This window comes from Choloepus didactylus, chromosome 3 (assembly GCF_015220235.1).
Source record: "Choloepus didactylus isolate mChoDid1 chromosome 3, mChoDid1.pri, whole genome shotgun sequence".
In the NCBI taxonomy this organism is placed as follows: domain Eukaryota; kingdom Metazoa; phylum Chordata; class Mammalia; order Pilosa; family Megalonychidae; genus Choloepus; species Choloepus didactylus.
In genome coordinates, this window is record NC_051309.1 from 72,595,957 (window position 1) to 72,613,523 (window position 17,567).

The 17,567-nt window shown below is 37.1% G+C and overlaps 2 protein-coding genes across 2 annotated transcripts in view; both read right to left on the reverse strand.

Annotated features, from left to right (window-relative positions):
* Positions 1 to 7,395, reverse strand: part of LOC119529472 (transmembrane protease serine 11E-like) — a 71,648-nt gene extending 64,253 nt beyond the window's left edge. The window contains exon 1 of the mRNA XM_037829918.1: positions 7,349 to 7,395. The gene's annotated coding sequence lies outside the window, so the exon portion shown is untranslated. The remainder of the gene's footprint in view (positions 1 to 7,348) is intronic.
* The window catches only part of LOC119530298 (UDP-glucuronosyltransferase 2A3-like), a 352,297-nt gene that overhangs the window by 93,916 nt on the left and 240,814 nt on the right, over positions 1 to 17,567 (reverse strand). The window lies entirely within an intron of this gene.

The following is a 17,567-nucleotide window of genomic DNA, read 5'->3' on the forward strand; positions in this document are numbered from 1 at the left end:
TAGCAGCATATTCTAATATTCTTGAAACAAAGAAACAAACAAAAAGACAAGTGTCAAACAACATGTACCTTTACCTTTAGTAGAATCCTTCTGAAAACATATAGGAAAACAACTTGGGGTGGGCATGAGCAGGCAAGGAACAGTAATACATAAAGAATACATATTTCTTTCTTGACATAATTTCATGTAAAAATCTCAAAAAGAAATTATATATATAGTAATTATATATATATTGTAAAGGAAACAAATAGGAGATCCACACATTTCTTCGTGTGGCTTATGCCATTTTAAACTACAAGTCACTTAAAGATAGAAAGGAAAATGGAACTCACCGATACATTGCTGACCTGTGTAGACCAAGTTCTATGATCAAGTGTGTGCATCCCAGCTCTAAAAGTGACTTTGTGGGTTGGATAGAGATGAAGAAAGAAGTCACTGGTGATATAAATAGAACCAGTCTGACAAGTCTTGGCTAGTGTAGTGGGGACTGGTTGTGTGACTGGCAAGACAAAGACAAATTTTATAGGGAGTATAAATAATCTACAAGCACTTTCTAGGAGTGGGAACTTGAAGGCTATTGTCTTAAGATAATAAAAATAAGTACTGGTGTAAACCAGCATTTTTAGAAAAGTCAGAAGTTTAAATCTAAAAAGAAATTTTTAAATCATCTTGTTCAGTCTTCTCATTTTTTTTTTTTTAAGAGTGTGAGGGTGAGTTTCTTTATTGTGGCAAAGAGTGCATGCAATATAAAAAAATGAGAGCCTAAAAAGTCTAAACCTTACATACAGGTGGCTGGAGAAAGTACTTAGCAAATTTTAGGCAACCCATGGTAATTAAGTCACACAGTTACAACTCTGAATGAGTAAGAATGAACAACAACAAAACAACCTATGTCTAGGATTTCTGTTCTATCACCAAATTCAGAGCTGGTAGGAACCTTAGAAAGTATGTCATCTAATTACCTTCATCTTAAATCTATCTACTGCCATAGACTCTTCTTTATCATGGTATACTCAATATGTTAAAATCCTTTTCAAACAAACGCAAACACTGGTGTTGCTGCAAGATTAAGCATTTTTACAACAGGCTTCACATTTTCTATGTGCATTTTGGATCAGCTGTTGATTTTACACTTATGTGAGGTGTTTCAATTGGTGTTCTCTTTTTGACCAACATTAAAATCTTATTTTAAATTAACTGACTTTTAAATGTATTTCAGAGGCAATAAATAGCAAGGATTAAAACATAGATTCATTACCAATGTGGAGTCTCCTCCTTGGGCCCTATTCATTTTATTTTTAATGAAGTTTTATTAAGACATATTCACACACCATACAAACCATGTGCTCCTCATGTTTTTAGTGAAGAAAGTGAGGTTTAATTCAGTTTAATGACTTCATCAAAATTAATGAACTGCCAAGCTATTACTAACAACTATAAATTTTTTCTACCTAATCTGACATTCTCTGCACTGTACCATACATCTAGAGAAAGTTTTTCTTTGTTACTAACTATAAGTCAGCTGTTGAAAATATACTAGGAATTAGAAAACCACTAATATCTTGAAATTATATCATTGTTCAATAAAAGTCAAGTTGTTTATAAAACTTAACCCCCAATTGAGACAGTATTTTTTTCATTATTACCGTAGGCAAGCATATCAGTCAACAACAAACCACAATTGTCTTATTTAAAAATAGTGTGTTCTATCCTAATCCCCATAACTAGAGTAGGTGTGTCTCCTCAGTGCTCTCATGTATCATAATATTTACCACACTATACTGGAATTTTATGTTTTCTTGTATCTCCCACTTCACTAGACTGAAAATTTCTAACAGACAGGAACTGTATGCCTAGCATTTATAGGTGCTCAAAAATATGCATGGAAGGAAGAGGGAAGAGGGTGTGGTATGTATGTGACTAGTCCTAAAAATTTCCATAAAGAAAACAAATAAATATTTCTTAATGATACTACACATCCATTTAGCCCATGGCTCATCTGAACAGATGCAGAAGATGGGATCTGTGTTGACACATGGGAGGGCTACCAAGAATTGGAAACCTAAGAAGCCTTTAAACTGGAGTGTGAAGTACTTGGTGCTGAAGACAAAATTGCATTTACCCTTTTTGTTCTGGTCAATAGATCACTTAACACTGACGAATCGCAAATATATTTATTTAAATTTATTCAATATATAACAGTAGGTTAAAAGTACAATTTAAACAAAAAATAATGAAGCAACAATAATGAAATAGAAACCTCTAGGCTATGGGATTAAGTTGTTCCTATTGTACAGCCTTTAAGAAGAGTTTAGGCCAAGAGTTGCCAAACTAATTTTAATAGAATTTCATGATATTTTTTCTCTCCAAAAATCCAGATTCCAATTTCAAATACATCCTTTATATGGTCCTATGGTCCTGTAATACTTAGCGATATATATATCTAACCAATATAGATGCAGAAAATTAGAGGGCTTTCATGAATTTAAAAAAAAAAAAAGCTATGTGTATAAGCTACAGTTTATAGAAAACCAAGAGATTAAGGATATGTGTGTAAATAGAAGGAAAGTGGATACTGGCCTAAAAAATATCAAAAAATAGTCATGAATACATCCTTCCTGTATTAATGCCATTCATTTAACCAGCTTAAAGGGCATTAAAGTGTTTATAATCAAATTCATGATATAGCTTACTCTTTTAGAAATTTGAAGAGGAAAAGATGGGAGAATTAAACATCAGACTCTAAATTATCCACTGAGTGAAGCAGTTCATGCATTTAAGTATCATTTGATAGAGTTGTACCCTGCAAAAGCAGTCAATAATTTCTAAATTACTTGATCTTTAAGAGATAAAAAGGAACTTAGAGCAAAAAGTTCATCTTTTATTCAAATATTCATTTTCTTCTTTGCTGTTTTTGTGACATTATAAATTTTATTCTGCAATTCTCTATGGTGTGAGGAAAATGTCTTCAAAAAGTTAACTTTCTTTATGAGATCAGGAAAGACTAACTTTATTATATCATTCTGTGCAACAGTGGAAGCAGAGTCAGGAGGAATATATTTACGGACTTGAAACTCACAATAGATGTAACCAGAAAAATAGCAACTTGACCACAGGCATTTTTACCAGTCAACAAACTATCCCACAGTTCTTCCTACACTTGTCAATGACATAGCAATGTCATAGCAATAGGCATCTGATGGCCGGAAGCATAGTACGTTGCCAGGGTGGCTAAAAAGTCAGGGATGACATTTCTCATTGTTCAAGTATTCCCTTGCTTAAATATGCCTAATATTCAAATTATGAATATGATAATACATGGATGCCTACAAATAATAACATGATTAATTTATGGAAACCTTCAAAGTTATAGCTAGGTTGTATGCCCTTAATTTCATTGGTCAATTTTTTGAGATGTACATTACAGACTGGCCAATGTTGTTAAACTAGTGAATGAACTAGTTGTCTAGGTAAACACAGCTGTTGTCTTTTGTCTGCTTATTTTGTTGGCCCATTTCCTCCCATCATGTAATGTTTTGAAGGTACTGATGCACCTTAATTTGTTTAAGCTGAGAAAACAGAGAGCCTCAGTACAATTAATCAATCCTTGTCTCTATCCCAGCAAGAGGAGATCATGTAAAAGGGTCACTGGAGAATAAGCTGTCTCTACTTTGTCACTGACTCTCCTTTGTCTTGTTTTCCTAGCTAAAATGTGATTGTTTCTCTACCTCTCTATTAGAAGTTCTGCAAGTGCTATAACTTCATGATGCTGGAGATAATATTTCTGGGCATCAATTGTGAGCCTCTGCTAAAATCACATATATTGATACATATAGTTAAAACCAGAAATACAGTTTTACAACTAACAGACAATAATACCCCAATTTTTGGCATTTCCTTGGAGATTTTCATAGAAGAGGGGTTGGTTAGCATTTTTTTGAATTATGTGCAACAGAAAAAGACCCACTCAACATTTTATAATCTTAATTATGAATATATCTAGTTATGTTCCCTGAATTCTATAAGATTTTATACTTGTTGAAGTATTTCTTTTCATTTATTTACTGTATCTATTATCAATCCAAAATTTTTTACTACCACACTCTAGCTCTAGTTCTCACTCTACAGTACTACGTAGGCCTTCTGTTTGCTCTTAAATCCCTACATTCATTTCTCTCTCAGGTGACTTGATAGCAGATATTGATATTATTATTATCTCCACTTTGCAGTTGAGGAAAGAGAGACACAAGGATTTACATGACTTAATCAAAGTAACACAACTAGCAAATGGCTAAACAGGATTTGAACCCCAGCAGTCTAGTTCTAGATTAAAGCCTGGGCTATTAATGATCACACTGTAATATTGCACTTCTAATATCCAGACTAGTGGCTTTCTAGTCTTAATGTAATTTTTATGTCAGTAAACTCAAAACCTGAAAGACCACCTGTTTTGTATTTGTAAAGCTAAACAGGAGAAAATACGTAAATTATCCAAATTGCCTGAGATAGATCATCATTGTTCAACTCTAAATGAAAGATACAAAGCTTTACTTGCTTTCTTTTTTAATTTATTTACCAATAGCTTTTTGCATCATCTTATTCTAAAAAAAGAGAAAGAAGAGGTTCTTTAACAAAGAAAATTATTCGAAGGGTGATAGTATAAAAGATATTTTCTAATACTAGAAGTGTACAAATTAAATGAGGTTGAAGTGGTACTAAATTAACTGTGCTTCAACTGGATAACCTAGTAATGGTTATTTAAATAAATTTTAGCAAGATGTGTTTGGCACATTTGCCTCCCTGTTTTGACATTATTAAATGATCTTGATTATAATGAAGGGAAAAGGTAACTGAGATTGCACTCTATTTTAGGGAGAGAATTTTGTTTTTATTCATCTTTTATTCCTCCTAACATTTAGCACAATGCCTAGTACAGCAGAGGCACTAAAAAAAAAATGCAGAATTTCTGAAAATATTTCTGTAAAAGATGTCCTGTTTGTTTTACAACTAGATCTAAGTGAACACCTTTTTTGGTTTTCCTCTAAAATCACAAACATGGCTGGTTTGATCTCTGGAAGTCACAACTTCCCATCACCATCCCAAACCTTAGTGTACTGTAGCAATACAGATTTGTACTTATTAGTGGCTCCTGCTTTGTTTGGGCCAAATAATGTTATAATAAAAAAATGCAAATGATAATAAGGTATGTGGTATATCTGGAAAAGATATACAAAGGATTAAAATCAGAACCTCTAAAGAGGCTGTCAAAATGGACATGCCATTTATTTATTATCTCAAAAGATTAAAGGGAGACTATCCAGTATAAAGAATCACCACATATAGCATTTTTATGCCTGATACATACCTGAAAGGAAAGAGAAGGGAGGGCTAAAGTTGGAAAAGAAGAAATCCAAACCTAAAACAGCCTCGTGCTTAAATAACTGGAGGCACCGGACAACACCTCCATAGGAGGTCATGGAAAAGTTAATCACAAGCCTTTCTTCATTTGTCTTTTCATTCAACCCCATTACTCAACCCTGATGAACTGTGAGTGCACAAGGCCTATCGCTCTATCTCCACCTTAGAGGAAAACAATGGGGTGTGTCTGTTTCTGAGTTACTCAAGAGGAAATGAGTCTCACAGCATATTTCACCTATTCAGAAAAAATGCCACCATCACCACCACTAACCCATTCTTTTACTGAGAAATAAGGAGAAAATATAAAGCTAAGTTTCCAGATAACTATGAAAATTAGTCTTTTACTGATGAATAATCAAAATAATCAATTGAACCTGAAAATAAAACAAATTAGTGTCAACCTAACCCACAGACCTATACAGTTCTCAGGTTAGAATGTGAGATAATTAATTTCTTTCCACAAGAAACTTCCAGCAGGAAAGCAGACTTAGATGTTCCACGTGTAGTATAGAAACAAAGCACTAAGGGAACAGAAAGAGTGAAGCAATTTGGCCTGGCAGAAATTTCACAGAATGACAAGGACCCATGAATGATGAAGATTTTACCAGGGTTGGAGATTGAATCATGCCCCTCAAAAAAGTATGTTCATGTCTCAGTCCCTGTTCCTGTAGGGGTGTAACCCCATTTGTAAATAGGACCTTTGAAGATGTCTTTAGTTAAGGTTTGTCCAAACTGAATGCTGGTGGGCCTTAATCCAATATGGCTAAAGTCCTTATAAGCAAAGGATATTGGACATGAAAGAGAAGCCATGGGGAGCAGCCAGAACCTAGAAGTCAATGGAACCCAGAAGAGAAAGAAGATGCCTTCACATGCATTGCCATGTGATGGAAAAGTCAAGGAACCCCAAAGGTTACCAGTCAGCCAGAATCCCGACCCCAGGAGGAAACACACCTTCTAGACTCTGAAACCATGAGCCAATAAACTCCTGTTGTTAAGCCAACCCATTGTATGGTATTTGTTTTAGCAGCCAGGAAACTAAGCAATTGGGCTAAAAATTTAAAAATAAAAATAAAGTTCATTCCAGGAAGAAGCAGCAGCATAAGCAAAAGTACACAGACTTGAAGGAAATGCGTGATACACTTGCAAGATGTTAACAAAAAAAGTTCAGCCTGAAGGGAATACTTTTTTCTCTAATCCATACCTCCTCTCCAAACCCTCCTCTCCCAAGTAATCAAACTTTTCATGCTCATCCCTTCTAGATATACCAGTGTGACAAGCAACCCTGGAAATTAGCTCCTATACTAAATGTCATTTTTTGACAATCCCTTCATTTCTAAGAAACCATTCTGGTGTGGAACAGGAGTAAGCTTTCATTCAAATATAGAAAATTACCACCAAGCCACCCCTTCTTTATCTTTCTTTTCATCATGCTGCATCACACTCTTGGAGACTTCTCTGATCTACTTAAGTGACCTGATCTTTACTTCATAGGACACAGTCCTCCATCTAACATAGCACATACTAGATCATTTTAAAACTGCCTGTACACTCATTTATGCACCCACAACTGGGTAGGCTCCTTAGAGACAGGGATCATATCTTCTGAACTACAATATCACCAAAGCCTAGCTAAATTCCAGACGTGACTCATAGTTGGCACTCAGTAAAGATTTATTAAAGGAATAAGTACCTTAATACTTGTGGTTTATGAATACAAGATCCCCTTGCAGAGATCTGTACCAGGCCAGGCTAAGGCTGGAAACAGTGTTAGTTCCTAGTAGGGCACATTACATGAGGAGATCCAGAGTGGAAAGACAAAGGGAGTGAATTAAAGCCAAAGACCTTAAAGAGAATGGAGTGTCAAAGTCAAGGAAATAAAGTCAAAGAGCAGAAGCAGGGTTTTAAATGGGAAGAAAAGTTGAGGTTGCACCTCTGAAACCAGGGACCTTGTCTTCACAGGGATATTTGCACCTCTGAAATCAGGGACCTTGTCTTCACAGGGATATTTGCACCTCTGAAATCAGGGACCTTGTCTTCACAGGGATATTTGCCAGGGTGTCTCCTCTGAGATGTAAGACCAACATGGAGCATCTTCCTACAATGTCAAATATATTCGAGGATGAGTAATTTAGCATAGTCTATTTCTTTTAAACATGGATAGACAGTGTAAAACACAAAATTTTGAATATTTTTAAAAATAAAAATGTGATTTCAAGATAACTATATGCTTTTAGTGAGCCACTTCATTCTGTATCCCAAGCCACTAAGGTAGGTGTTTTCTCCCTGATGTTAGTGGTACTGCAGTACAAAATTTTGAGAAGCATGGGTGGAGTCAGAAGGAGAGCAAAATCCGTTTTTCAAAGAAATATAGCAGGCACAATTTGAGGGGAATCTTAAGCAATTGATAATTTTATTGATTTCTTAAAGGCATATTCCATGGATAAGAGAAAATGTCAAGTAAATGACTAGATTATAATTTCTTTTTTAACTAAAATAAACTTTTTTCTTATTACAAAACAATGCAAGAAGCAAGACTTGCCACAAGTTAATTGTTGAACATGGGTAATGAGTACATACTTTGCAATTCATTATACTATCCCCTTTGTTTTTCATTTGTTTGAAGTTTCCCATGCTAAAAATTTAAAGAGATAATAACAATGCATGCTTATTTATAGAAGAATATTACACATGGGTAAGAAAAGGGAAGAATATTTGAAAGAAACATAATTCCATTGCCCAGATCCTGCCATATTGCAGTCTTAATCTTTTAGACTGTTCATAAACAAATAGAAATACTGATAGAGATAGATAGAGAGAGAGAGAGAAAGAGAGAGAGATTTTTAAAAATTATATTTGACTCTGCAAACACACTCCACCCCTCTCTCCATTGAATAGTGGCTCTCAGATTTGGGAAATTGACCTTAGCTTAATGTGTAGACCTGACTGTTCTAAAAATTTTCACATTCTCCTTGCCAATTTTAAGTATAGCAATTGTCATATGATGCAATTCTAGCCTATGATATATGTGGAGATGATTGCTGGACACTTCTGTAAAAATATCCTCTTTAATCTTTAGAGAAAGTGATAGCAAGCCATTCTCTTCTCCATTTAAATGTGAATGAGGAAGCAAGTAGTTAGGCCCAGTTGTTTCCAGAATCTACCTTACAGTAATTTGGGGAACTGGTTATAAGATGAAGGAGATATTTTTACTGACAGAACAGAGGGACAGAAAGAACCTGATTCCTTGATAACATTCTTGGGCCAATGAATCAACCAATCCTGAAGAATGTCCTTCCTCTGGACTTCTTAGTAAATCTAATAAGTGTATTTATGTTTATACCTCATTCTTGAATTCTGTTTGAGTTAGATTTTCTGTTATTTACAGCCAAAAGCATCCTCACTGGCAAAATATAGTTTACTCTTTTTGTCCACTTAACAAAGTATTATGAATATCTTTCCAAGTCAGTAAATTCTATTCTGCAGCAGCATTTTTAATGCCTATGTAGTACTCTGTCATTTAACTGTACCTCCAAAATCTCCAAAGTTTATTGCTGTGCAATCTTCTTGTACTATCAGATTAGTGAAGTTTTTTAGCAGTGAATCTATTAAGGACATGGCCCTAATATCAGCACACTTTCAGAAGGTGGAACTGCTTCTCCATTGAATGACTGCAACTAATAAGATAATTGCTATATGTTCACAACCATTTTATGTAAGTTTGGGATCTGACAGCAAGATAGCAGCTCAGTCTCATGAACCCCTGATAAGTTTTACATGGCATTGTCTTCCTATCTACCCCTAAATTAAGGGGCAGATTTTAACCTGATACCAGAAAAATTTTGCCACCTTTAGTAGGAGGTTATGCAAAGTTCATTCTCATTGAGCTCTAGGCAAAAGTAGGGCTCAGTGACATGAAATTTTTATGATTGTCTATATACTCCTATATTACTCAGAAGGATCTGCAAGGAATGACCCCCAAAGAAACCTTTCCTATTATCAGGAAAGGCAGGTTTTAAGAAGGACCCTCTTAGGGATTTTTAAGTTTTATACATCATATTAACCAACTATCCTTGGTTGGCTGCAATCTTCCTAAAAAGGAAATTGTTTTACCAAATTGGGATGAGAATTATCTAAGGAGAATAGACAATAGTTTCTCTATTAGCCATAACATTCCTGTCTGTTATTGAACACCTCCAAAATGGGTGCAGAAAATGTTAAAAAGGTCAATAGTTCACATGTGAATTATAGTACATTTGTCATTCAGTAAATAGCTATGTTAAATAGAATATCATGATAAAAAGACTTTGATGTGTCCTAAATATCACATGTATCAGTGTCTTATTAAATTTGCCTGCATCTATACTACTTCTCTGATTATTTACTTTTATTTAAGGTGAATACTTTGTCAAAACATTATAGACTCATATCATTTTGTATTTCTTGCACAGGCAAGTCAATTTATGTCCTACAATACTCCTTTGGTGAGATAATGTTTCTGAATTAGGGAGATTATCTGAATTGGGGAGATTATTTTATGAATAGGAAATTTTTTAATTCATTTTTATTGAGATATATTCACATACCATGCAGTCATACAAAACAACTCAATTGTTTACAGTACCATTATATAGTTGTACATTCATCACCAAAATTAATTTTTGACATTTTCATTACCACACACACAAAAACAGTAAGAATAAAAACCAAAGTGAAAAAGAACAACAAAAGTAAAAAAGAACACTGGGTGCCTTCCTTTTTTTTGTTTTTCTCCCCCCCACCCACCCCATTTTGCTCCTCCATCCATAAACTGGACAAAGGGGAGTGTGGTTCACATGGCTTTCCCAATCACATTGTCACCCCTCATATACTACATTTTTATACAATCATCTTCAAGATTTATTGGTTCTGGGTTGTAGTTTGATAGTTTCAGGTATTTACTGCTAGCTATTCCAATTCATTAGAAGTGAAAAAGGGTCTTCTATATTGTGCGTAAGAGTGCCCACCAGAGTGACCTCTCAGCTCCTTTTGGAATCTCTCAGCCACTGAAGCTTATTTCATTTCCTTTCATTTCCCCCTTTTGGTCAAGAAGATGTTCTCCATCCTACGATGCCGGGTCCGGATTCCTCCATGGGAGTCATATTCCACATTGCCAGGGAGATTCACTTGCCTGGATATCAGATCCCACATAGGGGGGAGGACAGTGATTTCACCTGCCAAGTTGGCTTAGCTAGAGAGAAAGGGCCACATCTGAGCAACATAGAGGCATTCAGGAGGAGGCTCTTAGGCACAGTTATAGGGAGGCCTAGCCTCTCCTTTGTAGCAACAGGCTTCCCAAGGGCAAAACCCATGGTAGAGGGCTCAGCCCATCCCATCACTACTCTCCTATGTCTGTGAGCACATCAGCAACCATTGAGGTGGGGAAGCCCAACACCCCTGCATTCTCCATGAGCTCCTCAAGGGGGCTCTGCATTTTTTTCATTTTTTTTAATTAACTCTTCTTTTTTTTAAATTAACTGTATCAAAAAAAAATTTTTAAAAAGGATCCACATTAAAAAAACATTTCAAACAAACCATAACAATGGAGTAAGAAAAAGACAATTAACATAAAGTAACTACTTTGCTTCCAACATGTTCCTACTCTACCCCAAGAAAGTAACCTAATATAGCAACAAGTCTGTAAACTTGCTCCTATCATACCCATCAGAAGTTAACAAACCATAGTCATTCCTGAGAATTCTCGGAAGGTTAAATTTATCCATGATAGCTGATCTGTTCTTATTGGGTTATCTTTCCACCTTCATTAATTGCTCTCTATCACTAGTTCCCCTACATTCTACATTATAAACTATTTATTTTAGGAGTGTGTTGTTCAACCTCCAGGTGTTTGTGAATTTTCTAAGTCTCTGATGGTTATTGACTTCTAATTGTATTCCATTGTGGTCAGAGAATGTGCTTTGAATAATTTCAATATTCTTTTAAATTTATTGAGGCTTGTTTTATGTACCAGCATATGGTCTATTCTGGAGAAAGTTCTGTGATCACTAGAGAAGAATGTGTATCCTGGTGATTTGGGATGTAATGTTCTATATATGTCTGTTAAATCAGATTCATTTATCAGATTGTTTAGGTTTTCAATTTCCTTATTGGTCTTCTGTCTGGTTGATCTATCTATAGGAGAGTGTGATGTGTTGAAGTCTCCCACAATTATTGTGGAAACATCAATTGCTTCCTTCAGTTTTGCCAGTGTTTGTCTCATGTATTTTGTGGCACCTTGATTGGGTGCATAAACATTTATGATTGTTATTTCTTCTTGTTGAATTGCCCCATTTATTGGTACGTAGTCGCCTTCTTTGTCTCCCCTAACATCCTTGCATTTAAAATCTATTTTATCTGAGATTGATATTGCTACTTGTTCTAGTTTGCTAATGCTGCCAGAATGCAAAACACAAAATTGGATTGGCTTTTATAAAAGGGGGTTTATTTGGTTACACAGTTACAGTCTTAAGGCCATAAAGTGTCCAAGCTAAGTCATCAACAAGGGGATACCATCACTGAAGAAAGGCCGATGGTGTCTGTAAAACCTCTGTTGGCTGGGAAGGCACGTGGCTGGTGTCTGCTCCAAAGTTCTTGTTTCAAAATGGCTTTCTCCCAGGATGTTGTTCTCTAGGTTGCTGTTCCTCAAAAAATATCATGCTCAGTTGCTCTTGGGGTGTTTGTCCTCTCTGCTTCTCCAGAGTAAGAGTCTGCTTTCAATGACTGTCTTCAAACTGTCTCTCATCTGCAGCTCCTGTGCTTTCTTCAAAGTGTCCGTCTTGGCTGTAGCTCCTCTTCAAAAGTTCACTCTCAGCTGCACTGAGTTCCCCCTGTCCATCAGCTCATTTATAAGGCTCCAGTGACTCAACTTAGACCCACCCCAAATGGGCGGAGCAACACCTCCATGGAAATTATCCAATCAGAGTCATCATCCACAGCTGGGTGGGATGGATATCCACAGAAACACTCAAAGAATTACAATCTAATCAGCACTGATAATATCTGCCCACACAAGATTACATCAAAGATAATGGCATTTGGGGGACACAATATATTCAAACTGGCACACTACTCCTGCTTTCTTTTGGCTGTAGCTTGCATGAAATATTTTTTTCCATCCTTTCACTTTCAATTTCTTTGTGTCCCTGTGTCTAAGATGAGTCTCTTGCAGGCAACATATTGATGTTTCATATTTTTTGATCCACTCTGCCAATCTATATCTTTTATTTGGGGAGTTTAATCCATTAACATTCAACATTATTACTATGAAAGCATTTCTTGAATCAGCTATCCTCTCCTTTGGTTTCTGTTTGACAGAAATATTTTTTCCCTCTCTCTCTTATTGTCCTTTAATGAACCAATATTGACTCTCTTTAGTTCCAAACCTTTCTCTATAGCTCTCTCTTCTTTCTTTGTTTCTCTGTTGGTAGGGCTCCCTTTAGTATCCGAAGTAGGGCAGGTCTTTTATTAGCAAAATCCCTCAGCATTTGTTTGTCTGTGAAAAATTTAAGCTCTCCCTAAAATTTGACTGAGAGCTTTGCTGGATAAAGTATTCTTGGTTGGAAATTTTTGTCTCTCAGTATTTTAAATATGTCTTGCCACTGCCTTCTCGCCTCCATGGTGGCTGCTGAGTAGTCACTATTTAGTCTTACATTGTTTCCTTTGTATGTGGTGAATTGCTTTTCTCTTGCTGCTTTCAGAACTTGCTCCTACTCTTCAGTATTTCGCAGTCTGATCAGAATATGTCTTAGAGTGGGTTTATATGGATTTATTCTATTTGGAGTTCACTGGGCATTTATGTTTTGTGTATTTATATTGTGTAGAAGGTTGGGGAAGTTTTCCCCAACAATTTCTTTGAATAGTCTTTCCAGAGCTTTACCCTTCTCTTTCCCTTCTGGGACACCAATGAGTCTTAAATTTGGACATTTTATTTTATCTATCATATCCCTGAGGTCCATTTCTATTTTTTCAATTTTTTCCCCATTCTTTCTTTTGTTCTTCCATTTTCCATTCTGGGATCCTTGAGGTCACTGATTCATTGTTCAGCTTCCTCCAGTCTTGTACTATGAGTATCCAGAATCTTTTTAATTTGGTCAACAGTTGCTTTTATTTCCATAAGAGTGTCTATTTTTTTATTTACTCTTGCAATTTCTTCTTTATGCTCTTCTACAGTCTTCTTCATGTCCTTTATACCCTGTGCCATGCACTCATTGCTTGTCTTTAGTTCTTTGATTAATTGCTCTAAGTACTGCATCTCCTCTGATCTTTTGATTTGGGTGTTTGGGTTTGGGTTATCCATATCATTTGTTTTTTTCATATGCTTTAAAATTTTCTGTTGTTTTTGGCCTCTTGGCATTTGCTTCACTTGGTAGGGTTCTTTTAGTATATGTAGGATTATTCAAAGACTAATCTCTGATTTGTCATGTCTACAGCTTGATGGCATACACTTCAACCAGCAGATGGCATCCATGAGTCACTTATTCTCCTCACGTCAGCTTTCCCCAACTTTGTCTTTGTGGTGTGTGGGGGTCTGATTCTTGTGGGGTCCAATTGGTGCACCAAGTTTGGGTGTGTTGTTCATGCTGTCTGCCCTGAATGTGGGCCCTGTGTCTGAGCAGTTAGGGAGGGAGGGCAGCTTTAATAATCAAACCTCCCAGGTGTTTCTGGAGATTTAAGGCTGTTGCAAGAGTCTAAACCTTCATTTCAGTCTTGCCACAGATTGTCTCTGCCACTGACTCATGAGTCCTTGGTATTGGCATATGGTTCCTGGGATTTCCAAGTGGGTGCCTCTTCCAAGCTGTGCCCTTCTAGGGCCTCTGGTGAGGGAAGGCTGTGCTACATCACAAGTGTGCACCATCCCTCAAGGGAAGTTCTGAGCTGCTGGGCCATGTAGGTGTGTTCCTAACCTGCTGTAAGGATGGCTATATAGGGCATGTTAATTTCCCCCTTTTCACACAGCTCCACCTTCCCAGCTCCAAGACAATTAACTGTGGGTGTGTGAAAGGCTATTGTCTGCAACCAATACTGTGGTGTGTGCATGTGTTGCTGGAAACTATTCCTGTCACAATGGGTTTTTTGGTGCAGCTCTGGGCTATGGTGCTGAGCAGGAGCATTCCCAACCCTCCCAGGAGATGACTGCAAGGGGCATGGTTATTTTCCCCTTTTGGCTCACCTCTGTCTTCTCGCTCCAAGACAATTAGCAGTGGGTGTGCAAAAGGCTATCTTCCATGCCAGATATTGAGGACTTCACACAGCCCTTTTTGGCCATGCTTCACTATGTGGTTCTTGCTGCTATATCTGCAGCTGCTTTTGGGTTTTTTAAAAAAGAACTAGTCCACCTCCAAATGCCAACCCATGGTTTCCCCACACCACAGTGTGGCTGCCAGATATTCAGCAAGCTTACTCACTTGTTTCAGAATGCAGACTCCAGGTTTCACCAAGTGCACAGTCCCTGTGGATTTAGCAGAACTTGTCCAGCTGATGCATCACTGGAACTGGTGTTCTGGGTCACTTTCTGGCTTTTATCTAGTGTTTTTCATGGAGGTGTTTTTTTGCCCTGTCTCTCTTAGCCGCCATCTTAGGTTCTTCCCCCATGAATAGAAAATTAAAAAGAAATTTATTGGCATAGAACAGAATCACAATGAGTATTCACTACAATCTACTCCTCGATTGCCTATCATACACCCAAAGACATATCTACAGCTCCAAAAATGTCCTCCCAAATCCAATCCAACTAATTCCATATGCCACTAAAAATACCCTCCTCCTGTCCAATGAGAAATTACTCAAAACCATGTCCACTCCAGCTTTAGAGACAATGTCCTTGAGACAGTGCTCCTAAAGTCCAGATTCTCTGTGGGACATACAGCTCTCCTCAGAGCAGTTGAGTTAGACTCTAATGTTAATATTCAAAATACCACAGTCTTGGGTTAGATAATGAATTTCATTTTCTAACAATCAAGGTCCCAAGAAGAAATAGATGGCACACACTAAATAGGATATTTTCAAAAAGGGATTTTTTATAAAAGCCTATTTACTAAGGTGTAAATGTAGGGTAATTATAAGATACAATGCTGGAACCTTGGGCTTGGTGGCAGTTTAGTTATTGTTCCTAAGCCAGAAGTTAACCAAGGGAAGAAAAGAACCAAATAGAATCATCCAGCTTAAGATGAGCAGTGATCTTCAGTTAAGGGACATAGCCAACCTTGCAGGGAGGGAACCAGGAGATAAGTACCCTGACCTTAACCTCCCCCCTCTTTCTGATCTCTGGCTGTGCCACCCCATTGGCTGAAACAAACTGGGAACCAAAAGACATAGGAATCCATTAAAGTTGTTTTACGGAGAGAGGGTGGAGGAGGGTGAAAAGTGGATTGAGAGGAATGAATAGAGGCACACCAAAGGCAGAATAACTATAAAAAAAATTTCATTTACAGAGAAGAAAAGGGGAAAAATGAGCCTCTGTTAGGATCATGTACTATAAAATGTAAATAATACAATCGACAGAAATATCAGCAGTACCCTTTTGTTGACTTGTTTTCTTGGAAGTATGAAAGAATTGTCCTACTGGTGTTTATGGAGGCAGTGTTCATGATTTGCAATGGGTGGAGGTGGCCTAAGGGTACATCAACTGAGGAACAGATGGTAAACTGTGGTGTATGCATACAATGGAATATTGAGCAGCTACAAGAAGGAGTGAAGCTGTGAGACACACAATGAGGTGAATGGATTCTGTAGATGGCATTTTGAGAGAAGTACTCCAGAAACAAAGGCAAACACTATATTGCTTCACCAATATGGACTAACTATAATGTGTAAACTCAGAATTGAATCTTGAGCACAGCCTAACAGGACAATGACTATTGTAATGTTCACTAGATTGTAAGCTCTTACAGCAGTCAAATCTATTCCTGAATTGTAATGGCTATCTCCAAACTCTGAGATGCTGATCTCTTTGGTTATAACCTGCTTGGTCTCTGGAACACTGGGTATCTGTGTGACACCTGAAACTCAGAGCTAGAGCTTCGCAGATATGAATGTCAGTATTAATGCATATAGCCACTATTAAAAAAAAAAAAAGCTGAAAAAGAGTCCAGACTTCAATTATAGATATGAACAAAGCAGATCTGGCTAAGATTAGGGCAAATTGGGCCAAAGGGTAACTGTTGAAACTGACTGTGTGTTAAAACTTCACCTTCCATGTGAGACTAAGGGAAAAGATGTTTATTTGGTGTAGGATCTGTATTTTCTAAACAATATAACTTCTACAGTCAGTTTGTTCAAACACCACAATTACATGAAACTTTGAATAGGAAGTGAGATATGGTAGGTTTGAAGAGGTTAGCATGAAATAGCAACACATCCCAAAGTAACTTTGGCAGAAAATAAAAATATATATGCAGGTCCCCCCTGAGGAGCTGGGGGAAAATGCAGAAGTGTTGGACTTCCTCACTTGGATTGTTGCTGATGTTCTCACAAACATTGAGGACTGACAGCTTCGTATACTGAACCCTCTGTCTTGGGGCTTACCCTTATGAAGCTTGTTGCTGCAAAGGAGAGGCTAAACCTGCTTATAATTGTGCCTAAGAGTCTCCCCCTGAGTGCCTCTTTGTTGCTCAGATGTGGCCCTCTCTCTCTAACTAAGCCACCTTGGCAGATGATCTCACTGCCCTCCCCCCTACATGGGACCAGACTCCCAGGGGTGTAAATCTCCCTGGCAATGCAGGATATGACTCCCAGGGATGAATCTGTACCCAAAAATGTGAGATTGAGAACATCTTCTTTACCAAAAGGGGGATGTGAAATGAAACAGAAAAAAAGCCTCAATGGCTGAGAGATTTCAAATGGAGTTGAGAGTTCACTCCAGTGGACATTCTAATGCACTATATAAATAACACTTTTTAGGTTTTAATGTATTGGAATAGCTAGAAGTAAATACCTGAAACTATCAAATGCCAACCCAGTAGCCTTGACTGTTGAAGATGATTGTATGACAATGTAGTTTACAAGGGGTGACAGTGTGATTGTGAAAACCTTGTGGATCACACTCCCTTTATCCAGCGTATGGACAGATGAGTAGAAAAATGGGGACAAAACCTTAATGAAAAATAGAGTGGAAT